Source organism: Microtus pennsylvanicus, chromosome 2 (assembly GCF_037038515.1).
Source record: "Microtus pennsylvanicus isolate mMicPen1 chromosome 2, mMicPen1.hap1, whole genome shotgun sequence".
Lineage (NCBI taxonomy): Eukaryota > Metazoa > Chordata > Mammalia > Rodentia > Cricetidae > Microtus > Microtus pennsylvanicus.
In genome coordinates, this window is record NC_134580.1 from 70586914 (window position 1) to 70602586 (window position 15673).

General features: G+C 49.5%; 1 protein-coding gene across 1 annotated transcript in view; it reads right to left on the reverse strand.

Annotated features, from left to right (window-relative positions):
• The window catches only part of Tspan18 (tetraspanin 18), a 137043-nt gene that overhangs the window by 114343 nt on the left and 7027 nt on the right, over positions 1-15673 (reverse strand). The gene's annotated exons all lie outside the window — the stretch shown is intronic.

Sequence of the window (15673 nt, forward strand, 5' to 3'; positions counted from 1 at the left end):
CATCTTCCATCCTACATGCCAGCCCCAGACAACATGGATTCATGCACCCTTGGCCCTGAATGGAGCGGAAACCCAGACTCTGTGTGTTTGCTCTGAGCTGGAAAGGGGCTTTCTGAGTCACTGTGAGCAGAGGAACATTCATCACCACCCGAGGAATGCGGGCTCTTTGGGAAGACCTCGAATTTCAGGTACTATACAACCAGAGGAGACAGCGTGGAGGGGATGGCGCAGTTCCACAGTGTGACCCAGAAGCCCAGCCCCTCCCTCTCTGGCTTTCCTGTCACTTTACAGGACGGGGATAAAATTCACCACATCCTAGTGACATCCTGGCTAGCCAAGACTTAGGCTAGTACCAGGAACTGGCTTGTCACAGTAGAGCTGAATAAAATATGGCTTACAGCCACCGTAGCAGAGAGGCGGTGGCAGCAAGGTCACAGCTCTGACCCTCTCGCCACAAGAACTGAGCCAAGCTGAGCAGTGGAGGAGGCCCTGTCACTGCACGCCACCTAAGACAGGGACCAGGACACCACCATGAGAAAGCCTGCCCGCTCCAGGTTGAAGACCCTGAATACAAAAGTTCTCAAAATCTAAACAGAAAGTTTTGGCAGGGCAGGGACTAGATCTCAGATCTGGGGAGCTCAAACTGTCGAAAGTACTGGTTCCACATGGGAGATGCCCCAGTAGATCAGGGATGAGTTTAAGGTCCTCCTATATGAGAGAAACTCTCAGCATGTTAACTGGAGTGGAGTGGTATGGCTAGAGACTTGGTTTTAGTTGGCTATCTGTGTAGTACCATCAGGCAGTGTGAACCCTGGGAACCTCATGGATCATGAGCCAGAAGAGGGTCGCAGACGAAGGAATCTAAGGCTCACACATGTTCTCATGTGTCAACATATACACACCATATATGCATATGTGCAGCCTTGGACATATGCAAACACATGCATGCACACGCATTTATGATGTGTGTGCATGCACACAAAAGTGTGTTATCTCTCACATACAGACACGTGCATACACATGAACATACAGAATTTTCATTTTGGAGGGATTTTTGCTTGTTTGTTTGCATTTTTGAGGCAGAATCTCACCCAGCCCAGGCAGATCTCAACTCACTACGTATCTAAGGCTTGATTCTGAACTCCTGATCCTCCTGCCTCCACCTCCTCAGTGCTGTAAATTACCATATCTGCCTAGAGTGTTCATTTTTAGACACAGAAGTGACCATTCCTTACTTATTCATTGAAAATACTCAGAACATTGTCACAGCCTGAGGACTGTGACCCACACCTGCTGCTGTGTGACTGTGCCACACACAGCTCTGTGACACACAGAAACAAATGGAGTCTTGACACTTCAGTTGTCTGTGGTACTGCATCCCTTTGAGTGGAAGGATGCACACACTCTTGACTCTGAACGTATCGCATGGTACTTCTGGACCAAACTTCTTTATCATCTGCTTATCAGATACCACAGCCATGTCCACCCCAGGCCACGAGAACCTTGCTACCACCATGTCCTGGTGTGCTCGTCAGCACGTCTGTATCGGATAGACTCACAGTGAAGTACAATCAGAAGGGGCCTCTTGTCTTGCTTGTAGACTTAAAGCAAAGGTCTGCTTCGGGGATGTCTGTTTTGGTCCTCTCCCAGGGGATGAGACACAGTGTCTCAGGACAAAGGGAGGAGTCTGACGGCTGGTGAAGACAGATGTCCAGGGTTCCACTGCCTGGGGCACCTCTGAGGAGCAGGAACTGCATTTACTGGCTCAGAACTGATAATGAGTTTTTATGAGCTCAGGGGAACACTCTGAACACGTATTAATGTCAAGCATGCCCGTCAGCCATGCAGCTTGAGCGAATGTCACACATTAACGAAATTAAAGGCTCCAGCCAGAAGCAGCTGCAGGCTTCATGTCAGGAGGTTGAACAAGGCCCGGCTCTGACAAAATCACTTTCCACATCAGCTGCTCCCACTGGAGCATCTCTAGGGCAGACAGATCCCACCTCCCTGCACCTTAAAGGAGATAAACTGTTGCCACACAGCCAGGAAAGACAACCCCCGCCAAGCCCTATCCCATGGTGGCCACTCTGCTGGGGGCCCATTCCCACCCCTTCTGCCGCTGGGGAGAGTGGTTGTCACCCATGTTCCATTTAGAGAACCCTTGGGAGACAAGAAAAAGGATTCCAGGAAACAAGTGTGGAAAGATGGTAGCCAGACGATATGGGCAGTGACCCCTGACCCGATGAAAGGAAAGGCCTGGAGTCGGGCGGGAGGGGCTCACTCCCACTCAGCTTCCACACTTATAGGTCAGATTTATCTCCCCCTGAGGTCTGAGGCTTCCCTGGCTGAAACCAAAAAACAGCTCAGCAAGGGGCTTGAGCACAAGGGATCTACATACACACAAAGCCTCACCTGGGAGAAAGAGCCAGGTTTGGTGACGTGGAAGTTGACGGGGGACTCCCTGAGAAAAACAAAGATGGAGGCAGCAAAGAGCCTGACACCAGGCTCCAAGATCATAATCACCGTAATTTTAAGTCCATCTAATAGTGCCAGTTAATTTAATTAATTATGACCTCACTTTTTATATGATACAGTCTGGTTTCTGAGATACTAAAGAGTAATTTTGAAAAAAGTTGTACTTTAAAATCTTCCACAGTGAGAGTTTGGGTTGGAGGAACTTGTGGCGATCTCTCCCCCACCCCATACCTTTTGATTTAAATACAGGAAGTTGGGGATGGAGAGATGGCTCAGCAATTAAAAGCATTGGCTGCCCTAGAGGATCTGGGTTCGATTCCCAGCACCTACCTGGCATCTCATAACTATAACATTGGCTCTAGAGGATCTGATGACCTCTTCTGGGCTCCTTGGGGACCAGACACACATTTGAAGCATACACATGCATGCAAACAAAACATCTCACCACACACATATTAGACAAATAAGTAAATACATCAAGCTGGCGTAACAAGCTGTACCCCTTTGATAATGACCCCTGCCTTTGGAATGTTGACTCCTGCGTCCTCGCAACACAGAACCATTATGAAACCAACATGACATCCACTGCTCTGTGGTTTCCCAGGAAGCCTTCCTCCTCTAGCTCCTTCTTCTAAATCTTCCATCCCCATGGCTTCTACCCATGTCCACCCAGGCTCAAGTTCACGATTGCCTGTCCACTGGCTGCAGAGGGCATCAAGGCTTTGCTGCCAGTGTCCAGCTTCTGTTCTCTCCAGCCTGCTGTCTCGGCTGTCACAGCGATCATGGTATCTCTCTGCAGTGGTCTCCTTCTGTCAGTGTACAGATCTTGATCCCCAGGCCTGTCTTCAGGTCCTCACAGTAGGAACACACGCTTGTCAAACTGAACTCACCTAAACCCTGCCGTTATACTCCGCTCTGCCTTACTCATGTTCTCTCTTCCTGGAATTCTTTGTCCTTTTCCAACTCCAAGCTTTACCTCCCCCAATGCTTGCCAAACTCCCAAACCCCTCCAAAACCTTCCTTCAACTATCTTTTCTGGTGAATCTTCCCAGTATCACCACAGATATAATAAAACATGGTTCTATTATGTTCTCCTAGCAATTTGAGTCTGGGTATAGGAGCAATGTAATATATATTTTCTGTTTTTGTGATTTTTTTCCGCACCTACTACACTATAGTCTCTGCCATACTAGGAATAGTATCTTTCCCCATTTATTGCCCTTCTCCTTGTGAGCCTCAGGCCCAGGCTCAGTAAATAACAGTTGATAGATGGATGGATAGCTGCAAGGAGAGATAGATGGAAGGCAGGAAGAGAATGAACCATGGCTGCAAAGAGTAGTTAAGTTGGAGTTGGTGGCAGGAATGCAGAGATATAGGGCGGGTGGATGTGAGTGGGTGGGTAGGTAGACAGTTGAGGGGTAAATGAATGAAAGAGGGGTCGGTGCATGGGTGGGCGAATATAGTGGGCGTAGGTCGGAGATATGGGTAAATGGGTAGGCACAGAGGTGCTTGGGTGGACGTGTGGGTGAGTGGGTAGGTGAACGGCTGGATGATACAAGGACAGATGGAGGACAGATAGGATCATCAGTTAAGGGGTCAAGAACAAGGACCTGAGATCCAGAGCACCCATCAGCACTGTGGAGGCTAAGGAAGAAGGATCCCTGGGCTAGTTGACTGGACAGTCTAGACAAATCAGGAAGCTCCATGTGCAGTGAGAGACCCTGTTTCAAAGGATGACACCCGGTGATGACCTCTGGCCTTCACATCACACACACACATGTAAACACACACACACATACTTTCTCTCTCTCACCCCCCCCCCAATGGTGAACATGCTATGTGTATTTATTTACCTCAGTAAAAAAATTAGGAGGGAAGGGGAGTGGCCAAAATGAGCAGTCCCTAGCCACGACTCTAGGAGTCCACCCCCTCTTACTCGGAGACTTCTGCCTAGAGAGCAGATGTGTCTCCTCCTCATTCACAAGCCAACATTTAATTAGCAACAGCTGGACTCTGGAATATTCCATACATTGTTCCATGATAGTGTTGAAGAACATGGGTTTAGTCTCCCTGTGTGGCAGGACCCAGTTTGGCAGGCTGTTCCAAGAGGAAAACAGCCAACCTTTGCCCAGGCAGTTCCTGCCTGAAGCCTTTCCACTCCATCTCTTTCTTTCCCTGTCTGCACCTCCCTGCTTCACACTGGCTTCCCAAATCACCTCCAAGCTCCTGGTGAGTCCTGAGACCAGGACTTTGGGTCTTGGGTCCCTGGAAAAGGCGCAGCTTTCCCTGAACACCTCACGGGGCATCCATGCCAAGTCCCAGAAACCAGGCTGGCCCTTTGCCACCTAAAGGCATTGTTGCTGACAGATAAAAGCTCCATATTTCATGGCTCCAAACCAAGCCATGGCTTTGTTTTCCTTTGTTTTATATTAGCTACATGGGGGGGGGGGTTAGTTTGGGAGCAGAGGGCGAGCAGAACCCAGGCATTCTGGGATGCATTCCTGCTTTGTCCTGTATCTCATGGTTCCAGATGACTCTTAACGAAGCTGCTGGGGTGCTGAGGACACCCGAGGCTCAGCAAGGCTCTCCACCTGCACTTGCCAGGTGGGGGGCAGAGGCGGGGTGCTTCCACACCACTCCTGTCACTCAGCCTCATCAGGCCTAGTAACAAAGCCTCGAGTCAGCCCACTAATTGTGTCCCAGGATCTCAGTAGGATGGTACTGGGACCATAGTGTGCTCAGTGGAGGGCCATGGCAACGGCACAGGGGCTCCAGGCACTGCAGCAAGAGTGCTCCAAGGGTCTTAGAGGAGGTCAGGATCCCCGCCCTTTCTCTACAGGGCCTCACCAGGATTCAATTGCACATGTGTGCTGTGGCTCCTGTCACCTCTGCCTGTAAAACGGGCATGTTGTTCATGTTTCCCTGGTGTGGGGTAGGTGGGAGTTGGGTTCAATTCAAATGTGAAGTGAGGTCCTGGGGTGTTCTTGGCCATACTCTTCTCCAGACCAGGGTCAGGTGATTCCAGATAGGATGAAATGGGGCGCAAAGGAAGCTTGATGCCAGCTGATAGCAGGAGGGTTCCAGGGCCATGCAAGATTCCCCGTCTGAGCCAGTTAGCAGCTGGGGGCCTGGGGAGGCGGAGAAGACAAATGCCAGTGTACCAACCCCATGGATTAGCATAAAAGCTGTAGAGTCCTGCTGCCCACTGTTAATAACTCTCCTATCCTGCCTGCCATCTGTTCAGGGGCTTGGGGACTGTCGGTGACAATGGCACTTGCTAGACATGAGTCTCACTGTGACTTCCTGTGCAGATCTGCCTTAGACAGGGGGAAGGAGAGGGCATGACCCAGGAGCCCTCCTGCCATCAGCTGGAATCAAGCCACTTTTGAGCCCCATTTCACCTGATTCTGGCCTGGAGAGGAATACAACCAAGAACACCCCAGGACCAGGCCTCACTTCACATTTGAACCCTACTCTTACTCCCCACCACCACCAGCTGCCAAGAAAACATGAACAACATAACCATTTTACAGGCAGAGGTGATGGGAGCCACAGGGCATATGTCCAGCTGAATCCTGGTGAGGGCCCATAGAGAAACAGCAGGGATCCTGACATCCTAACTCCATTGGCTGCTGCTCACCCATGCTTGCAAACTTGCAGGCATTTGACAACAGAGGAACCAGCAAGCCTTGGTGGCTTCAGGGACTTGTCTGTAGAGGTGGAGCCTAGACTGGCTTATCTCTGGTCTTAAGACCCATACCCTTTCTATAAAGCCATCTTCAAGAGAAAACTGTGGAAAATGTGGACTTTGCAGGACTTCCAGCAAGAGACGCATGTGCCTAGATAAGAATGTGAAGATCAACAGGGTCCGAGACACTGTCCAAAGTCACAGAGCTAAGCCTGGAAGAGGGAGAATCAGAGCCCAGGCCTGCAGCCAAAGTCACCCAAGCTATGACACCATGCACCTGGTAACCAATGCCATTGTGTGTGGCCATCCATGGAGACACTCAAAGGGCAGTGCTCTCGTGCCACTGGGCTGCCTGAGTTTCAAAGGCTTCTGGAACCTCCCATGCTCTGGCCCAGGTGTCTAGAACGAAACTAGTCTCTGTGCTAGTGTTGGCTTTGGTGCGATTTGTCACCACACATTCTAGACCTTCAATGCCACATGCCTGCAACATGCAGCCTTAAACCTGTGAACTACATGTCACCAGCACCTTTAATGCCACCTGCCTGCAACGTGCAGCCTTAAACCTGCAAACTACATGTCATCAGCACCTTTAATGCCACATGCCTGCAACGTGCAGCCTTAAACCTGCGAACTACATGTCTTCAGCACCTTTAATGCCACATGCCTGCAACGTGCAGCCTTAAACCTGCGAACTACATGTCTTCAGCACCTTTAATGCCACATGCCTGCAACGTGCAGCCTTAAACCTGCGAACTACATGTCATCAGCACCTTTAATGCCACCTGCCTGCAACGTGCAGCCTTAAACCTGCGAACTACATGTCTTCAGCACCTTTAATGCCACATGCCTGCAACGTGCAGCCTTAAACCTGCGAACTACATGTCATCAGCACCTTTAATGCCACCTGCCTGCAACGTGCAGCCTTAAACCTGCAAACTACATGTCATCAGCACCTTTAATGCCACAGGCCTGCAACGTGCAGCCTGAAACCTGCGAACTACATGTCTTCAGCACCTTTAATGCCACCTGCCTGCAACGTGCAGCCTTAAACCTGCGAACTACATGTCTTCAGCACCTTTAATGCCACATGCCTGCAACGTGCAGCCTTAAACCTGTGAACTACATGTCTTCAGCTACTTTGCCTCCCGGAGAAGCAGTATTTAAAAAGCCACATGGTGGTAATAGAGATATTTTAAAGTGGCCACCCTGCCGCTAGAAAGGAAGCCAAAAGCTGAGAACTTGAACCTGCCGCTGAGGGGAAGAGCCCAGCCTGTGGCAAACCACAGCTTTCCTTCGCAGCTGGGGCTATTAATTCAGACTTTATAACCCGCAGGGCTGTGGTGGAGTCCAGGCAAACTGCACCTCAACTCTTTGTAATTCTTCCCCGGTCCCACATAAATATGCGCGAATGCAGGAGGGGCTGCAGGAGGTAGGAGCACGGGGCTATTAGCATTTTGATAGGGTCTCCCAGCACATGAAACTACAGGGCTTTAAAATTCATAGTGCAGAGATTAATACAGCCCTCTGCAACTCCCTTCGCAGCTGGAGGTGGCCAGCAACTTCTACCCCTTTTAGGGCCTTGATTGAGAAACAAAATCCAGAGAGCCTAGTTCATCCTAAAAAAGAAGAGCCAAGGCCATTTTCTATGTGGAATGTGTCCAGCCCTCTGAACTCTAAACGGCATAATCAGGAATGAGCACTGGGAATGTCTGTACTCGTAGACAACAAGGCCGAGTTCCTGAGAGGAACCCTTGCCTATCCCCAGCAGCTTGGCTCATCTGTTTGCCATGGACAAAGGCTGGCCTCTTCACCCCAGAGTCTCTGCTGTAATCATTGTGTGCAGGAATAATTGTCGCCTGGGACGAGAGGCTCAGGGAGGAACTTCAGCTCCACAAACCCCCTGAACCCCAGCAACTCTGTCCAGCTGAGGAAGGAGAGACAATGAAAAGCAGTGAAACGCAGTGGGTGACTGCAGCAAGTCTGGTGGGTGACACAGGAGGACAGCACCTTCTGAGAGGAGGCCTCCTCCATCTGACTGTGCTTATCAGCTGCTCACGTCTCTGGAGTCTTCCTGGCTCTTCCTCAAAGCAGGCTGATGAAAAGGCACATGCCTCTCACTCTCCAGTACCCCAAAAACTAAAACCCAAGACGGCAATACATACATCACTGTGTGTGGAAGGCGTGACTGTCTCGTTTCTCCGTGACCAGGATACTCGGATGCTGTTAAGACTTGCATCATAGGGAAAGGCAGAGAGAAGCCTGGCCTCCCATCACAGATCAGCCCACCCAGAGAGTGCAGGACTCTCTCAGGTTCCAGAAGAGTGAACTTTGCGGGGCTGCATAGGAACTTGCAGACTTCTTTTCCTCCCTTGTAAAAAGTATCACTCCCAAGGTTCTAGTTTGATCACCCTGCACAGGATACTAACCAGTTTCACATCCTCCCCCAGTGCCTGTACCATCGCCGCCTCTGGTCCTCAGAACTGCCGCCAACTTCCTGCTGGCTCCTTCAGACTGAGCCTGATCGGCCTTGGACCGCGTTCACACTAGATTTGTATGTGGGTCTGGTTTTCATTTTTTCTCGTTTATACTGACAGTACATGCTCAGTTATGTGTGTGCTGTGTCTGTATATGGATACACATGTCTATACACACATGAACAGAAATTATCAACAAAATCTCTGCAGAAATCGAATTGGCGCATGATGGTCCATCTTCATTGCCCACTGGATTTGGAATCCTCTAGAAGACACATCTCTGGGAACGCCTGTGAGGGTGTTTCCAGACTGCTCCACACAGAGAGGATTATTGGTGGCACTGTTGTGTGGGTAGGGTCTAGAGCTGAAGAGGAAAGGACAGGGGAGCTGAGCCACTGCATCCATCTCTCCCTGCGTCCTGCTGAATGGGTCGTGACCTCAAGCTCCTGCTGCTGCAATGTCACAGCCATGACGACTCTTAGGTCACAGCTAAAAATAACCCTTTCCTCCCTGAGTGGCTTCTGTCAGGTGTCTCATCACACAATGAGAGCGGACCTAGTACGTGGTTTCATCAGCGCGTAGTTCATGAATGGGGCTGAGCTGGCTTGGGTCCTCCCTGACCTGAGCACTGTCAGGGGTTTCCTGGGCAGGAAAGACTGGAGGAGCAGGTGCCAGAGAGGTGATTTGGGGGTTGGAGCCAAGTTTGGGTCCCGGCACCAGGATCAGTCGGCTCAAAGCTCCTGGAACTCTAGCTCCAGAGGTTCTGCTGCCTCTTCTGGCCCCCACGGACACCATACTCACAAGCACCCCCCTCCACAGGAACAGGTACCCACACAATCTAAAATAATACTTGAAATTAAAAAAAAATAATTGGAAAAGAAAAAATAAGGTCCAAAAGGCAGGTGGGACATTTCAAACTCTTTCTCCATATGAGTGAAGGCAGAGACTTTCTACCACTTTTTCTATCATTTTTTCTCGATTATACTGGTAGGCAGTGGTGACCTTCTTGTAAGGTGACTGTCATTTCTTGCCTGATCCCTCAAGGTTAGCGCTTACCAATAAACTGGTAATATTCCTTTTTTTTTTAACATTCATTAATAGTGTGTGTGTGTGTGTGTGTGTGTGTGTGTTCATGTGTGCACCATGGCATTTATTATCTTCAACTTCGGAGACTCAATTCTCTTCTTCCAACATGTGGATTCTGAGGTTCATGCTGGGTCGTAGGGATTAATGGCAAGTACCTTTCCCACTGAGCCAATTCTCCAGCCCTCAGGTTTTAATTTAGTTATTTGGAACATTCTAGCTGGCCTGCCTCCATTTTGGGTGGCCTGTTGGGGCCTAGTAGAGCTCAGTCCAAAACAATGGCCTCTCATAAACTGTAATTAACAACACACACACACACACACACACACACACACACACGTACACACTACACAGGGAGAATACGGGAAGGAACACAGGCAAAGTGTTACGTCTCGGTAGTTGGCACATGCATGAGTGTGACTCTGATAAACAGAAAGGAAACGGGCAAACATGATTTTCTCATTACAGACTCATGCATGCTCCTTACTGAGAGTCCTCAAGCTAAGAGCTAAGGCAAGCTCCTTGCTTCCCATAGGCAATTCCCTAAGCCCTCACGGATGGACTAAGACACTGAGGCCTGCACCCTTGATAAGAGAGGGTGGCCCCAGTCCTCACAGTGTGGACGGGCACAGTAAGTAGCCTGAGATTCCAGGTCCAGACACTGAGTCACATCTAAAGCCCAGGCGTCAGTCTCAGAGCCTGCCTCTCCCTGTCCTCACAGACGCTTGCTGCCTGCCTCCCAAGTGGAGAAGGAAGAAACAAACACATCTGTCGGGCTGCCAGGGTCAGGCTTGCAGAAGATGGTGTCCCCACCCACTCCCAGAACACAGAGCATGCTGAGAGCCAAGCTCAAGTCATGCCAGCCTGAATTGAACTCACATGTGTCTCCTCATCATAGGCAAGCAGGCTCTGGTTTCTATTCTGCACTTCCCATCACACGGGGACAGGGACTTACAGAGGGATCCCCTACCTCCTCTGACTGTATCATCACCCCAACCACAATGAAGGACTGGTTGGCGACGGCATCAGAAAGGGACAGCTTGCCTCCAGCCAGCAAATGTCTCAGTCTACAAACTCCGAGGGACATGGCTTGTCTCTAACTCACTGGCCTTGGCCAAGTCACCACACCTCTCTAAAACACATCTCCTTGTCTTTAAAATAAAGGGGACCTGACCCCCCAGATCTTTTCTGTCGTCAGCTTTTCTTCACTGGCTCTTTATCTTCACAGGGGGTTTTACAGTCATTGGAGACTCTCGTGATTAATTCTCACAGAAGGGCCTCATGTAGGGGGTCACTGCAGGTTAAATCCATGTGGAAGTTAGGTTTTGAGGGAAGAAAGTTATAAGATGTATTAAACCAAACTGGGTGGGGACTGCAAAAAAAAGGAGTAGGGGGAGGGGCAGGAAACGATGCCTCACTAAAAGCGAGCTTTCTTGAGAATCAGCTCCTATGTGACATTGCACTGACCACAATAATTAGTTGGTTAGTTAGTTAGTTGGTTGGTTAGTTAGTTTGGCAAATATATTTCCCTGGTTTCCAAACACCTGTAGGCTTAGGCTCAGGCAAGATCATTTGGGTAAATGCTATGTCTCAAAAGCACCCCAAGAAAAGGCTCCATTTTCTTCACTTCTCAGTGGACACCCACGCAGTCTTCCTCTCTAACCATAAGGATAAAAGGAGAAAGATCAGTTCAGAATGTCAGCTGCTAAGTAAGGGTGTCTCTGGGTGATAATCAAAGAGACACAGGAGAGAGACCTCTCTTAGAAAGAAGACAGGGCTGAGGAGAATGACCTGAGGAGATGCACCTGCTTGGTTCCTGGCTGAGTTGCTGAGTTCACTAAGCTGAGCAACAAGCCATTTTCACGGCTGTCCATCAAAGAGCATATGTGTGTGCTCCAAGCATCTAGAACTGAGTTTTAGTTCACAGCCCCTTATCTTAGTTACTTTTTTTTCTATTCTGTGTTAAAACACCACAACTAAAGCAACTTACGGAAGGAAGAGTTTCTTTGGGGCTTACGGCTCTAGAGGAATAGGAGTCCATGACCAGCATGGCCGGGAGCATGGCAGCGGCAAGCAGGCAGGCAATGTGCTGGAGCAGCTCAGAGCTCACATCCTGATCCACACACAGGAAGCAGAGCAAGGTGGGAGAGGCAAAAGTCTTTAGCAACCTCAAGCCTGCTCCCAGCGACAAATCTACAAGACCGCACCTCCTAATCCGTCCCAGACAGTTCCATCCACTGGGGCCCAACTATTCAAACTGGAGCTAATGTTGCTCTTCTCATACAAACCACCATCCCTACCGCATAATATTGAGTCAGCTTCCTATTCTAAACATCCGGGCATCTTGACTGCAGGCCATCGTTCCCCATCCTTGGCCAGAATGCTGTATTTAGTTTTCTACTGGCCCATTAGCCCCTTTGTGAGCTCACAGGTGCCTCGCAGAGCCATGAGTATTGTGAAGCAATGTCTAACACAGCACTCCATCTGATGAGAGAAGGGAAGCCTGAAGAGGCCGCTGGCTCTGCTCAGGTGAATTGCATCCAGATCACCCAAGCAGATGCTTCAATTCCAGCAAGGCACCAGTCCAAACCCAGAGCCCCACCCAGATCTCTGGGCAAGAAAACATCATGGATGATTTGGGCAGCCTAGTCGAAGTCAGACCTTAGGCTACATGGTCACACAACTAGCGACAGATTCCTCAGGCCCTAGGCTGTACCCAGAACCTCCATGGTTCTGTCAATTTGTTTTCTTTTAATATTGCCAGACATCAATAATTGATCTTGGCACTGCTTCCTGTTGTGCCTGGATAAAACAGCCCCATCCACTCATCAAATGTCTCAAGGCAGACCCTACTAATCGATCAGCACTGGCATTTGAGATCCAATACATACACATGTTTGCCAGGGAAGATTACAGCATGCTGCTCCTGCTTGTCAGCATTGCTCCCTCAAACCCCGGCTTCTTTCTCAGTAGATCAGCCTTCCTGAGCCCAGAGGGATTGGCAGAGCAGCAGCAAAGAACAGAACTAAGCCTGACCCCACCATTCTTCTCTGGTTTGGTATGGTTTTGCTGTTGTTGGTATTTGGTTGGTTCTGGTTCGTCCTCCTACCCCCAGGTTTTCATAGATGACAAACAGGTCCAGAGGGGTCTAGCCTTGTCTAAGGCCACCCAGCGAGGCTGCATAGAGCCAGAGCTTGACTTCTAATCCCCGCTGTGTCTCCACACTCTATGGAGTTTCTCCTGGCCAATTAGAAGCCCCTGGTAAAGTCACAGCCAGGGCTTTTCAGTCCACCTAATCACACAGCTCACTTATTCCCCGCTAAGCAGTAAATAGCAAGTGTCAGCCCAGGTTGGCTGGTGACCGGGCTCTCTGAGCAGACAGCACCAGGCCCAGAGTGGACCCGCCTCCTCCTCCTGCTGATCCTGGGCTTTAAGAAAGAGATTTGCACTAATGCGAGCAAGATTGGAAATCCAGCATTGCTGAAAATTGCCCTTTTGCGAGGCGCTAATACACACAAGCCCGAGGAGGAGGCTGTGCAGAGGTGTTTCCGTGCAGCTCAGGAGACCTCTGTTGTCGGGCTTCCTGTCTTTATTAAGCTGTGCAGACAGGCTCACAGTGCGTCTGGCTGCAAATGAAACCCAAGCTATCTCATTTTCTTCCCTCAGCCAGGCCAGACGGGCCTTCTCACATCCCCCTCCCCCATTCATGGTAGAGATCAAACAAGGAAAACAAACAAAAAAACAATCCAAACCTCCCCAGCATCAGCAAGTCTGCCTTTCTGAAACTGATCTGGGCCTTTGGAATTGAGTTGTGATGGAGTATCCTCCCTTCAGAGCCAGTGGGTGCTCCCACCCAAAGTCTTCTCCTGAGTGGTAGGGTAGAAGGAAGTGCTGACCTACATGACTACCAGCAAGAGAGACAAGACCCCTAGCCATGCTATTCCACTAGCATGCCCCAACCCTTAGAGGCCCCACAGTGTGCAAACAATAGTCACTGGCAGGTAACAGTCTCAACAGCTGTGGGAGACACTTCAGATCAACTGTGACACCTTACTGTACAGGCCCGAGATTATAGGGCTTCAGACAAATGTCATCTCTCACTCCCCTTTCTGGGCCATCTAGCAAACACCTTAGGTCTCCATTCTGCAAAGCAGGTTTAGAACCCCATTGTAAGGAGACCGCTGGGCACCACAGGACACAGTGTGCAGGCCCAGTGGGTCCCTGGCAAGAGTGCTGTTTCTGTACGAGTGAGTGGGGAAGGACCCGGTGCACTTGACTTTGTCTTACTGCCTCCCCACCCCCACTTAAAATGAGGCTGTGATAACTCACCCACAGTCACACAGCTAACCAAGATTAGAGTTTGATCCCGACCTGTGTGACTGCTGGAATCTGCCTCAGTTTCTCACAGTCCCATTGGAACACAGGGGACATTCCAGCAGCTCTCAGGACATTTCTTTCTAGAAGAGCTTCGTAGGAATCCCTTTGTTGCTCCACAGAGATGTATGTGAACACACATACAACTTTGTTTGATGATATTGTTACCACTGTTACTATTTTCCAGAGAGAACCTTTCATCAAGTCCTACACACACATACACACACACACACACACACACACACACACACACGCACGCACGCACACAGACACACACACCCTGCAAATAAGTTTGAATAGATCTTTACATATGGTTGGGCTACTGGAAACAAAAATTGTCCATTATTTAAATTCTATTACATGGTAACTACTTTCTTAAAAGAATATTTTTATTTGAACTTATTGTGTGGCAATCATCAGTTACTTACATTCTTTATACCACTTTAAAAAGAAAAGATTATCGAATGAAAGGGAGGGTGTGTGTATATATATATGTATGTTTATATATATATTCGCTATATATATACACATATATATCATTTCAGTTATTAAAAAGACACTTGCCCTCTTATTTTCTTTAGACAACACCCACGAGATCCACAGCTTCTGGCTTTTCTTCTCCTTCTCAGACTCTGAGGTGAACCTGGTGACTCTGGGGTTGGAAGAAACCCCTAGACTCACTAGGACTCGTTTCTCTATGAGAACGAGATATCAGAATATCACAGTGGGGCTGGGAGATTGTGCAGTTGGTAATGTGCCTGCTATGCCAGCCTGAGGCCCCGAGTTCAGATCCCCAGTATCCACAAAAGAGCTGAATTGTAGCATGCATTTCTACCCCAGGAAAGAGGTGGTTGGATCCACTGAGGCCCACTGGCCTCAGATCGACGAGCACCAAGTCCAGCCTCTTTTTAGACCCCTTGTCAAAAAAATAAGAAGGAGATTAACAAAGGAAGACACCCAACACTGACCTCTGGCTTCATTGCACATGTGTCCACACAAGCACCTAGATATGTATTGCATACACCCACATACAAGCAGATACATACAGGCTCACACAGAGAGACCCAAGTCTTGGAGGCTTTGGACCTCCAGTCCAGTGTTCTCCATAACGATAGGTGGGGGCAGCCATTTGCAGACCAAGTGTGAGCTCCAGTCTAACTTCATTCACTTTGTGATGATGCTGTATTCCCAGGCCCACTAGGGCCACCAGGCTTGGAGCTTGGTCTCCTTGATGTAACAAGGCACAAAAGAGAGAAGGACCCCAAGCCCCCAGGAAGCTCAGCCTATGCTGCCACTCTGGCCCATCAGCAACACCAAGCACCCTTCACCTGGCTGGGTGTGCTCTCTCACTGGGTAAGTTGGCAGAGCCTCAGAGACCACTGTTCGCCTTGGCTCGGCACCTGGCTCTCAGCAGAAAAAACAAAAAACAAACCCTCTGGAAAGAAGCATCAAACAACAGCCAAAAGCCCTTGAAGAGAAACAACACAGTCTGGAACAGAGTGGAAATGGTAATGGCCCCCACCTTTACCTGCTGCTGTTGCAGTCACAAAGACCTCAGGAGGGCCTGGATACTCTTCCT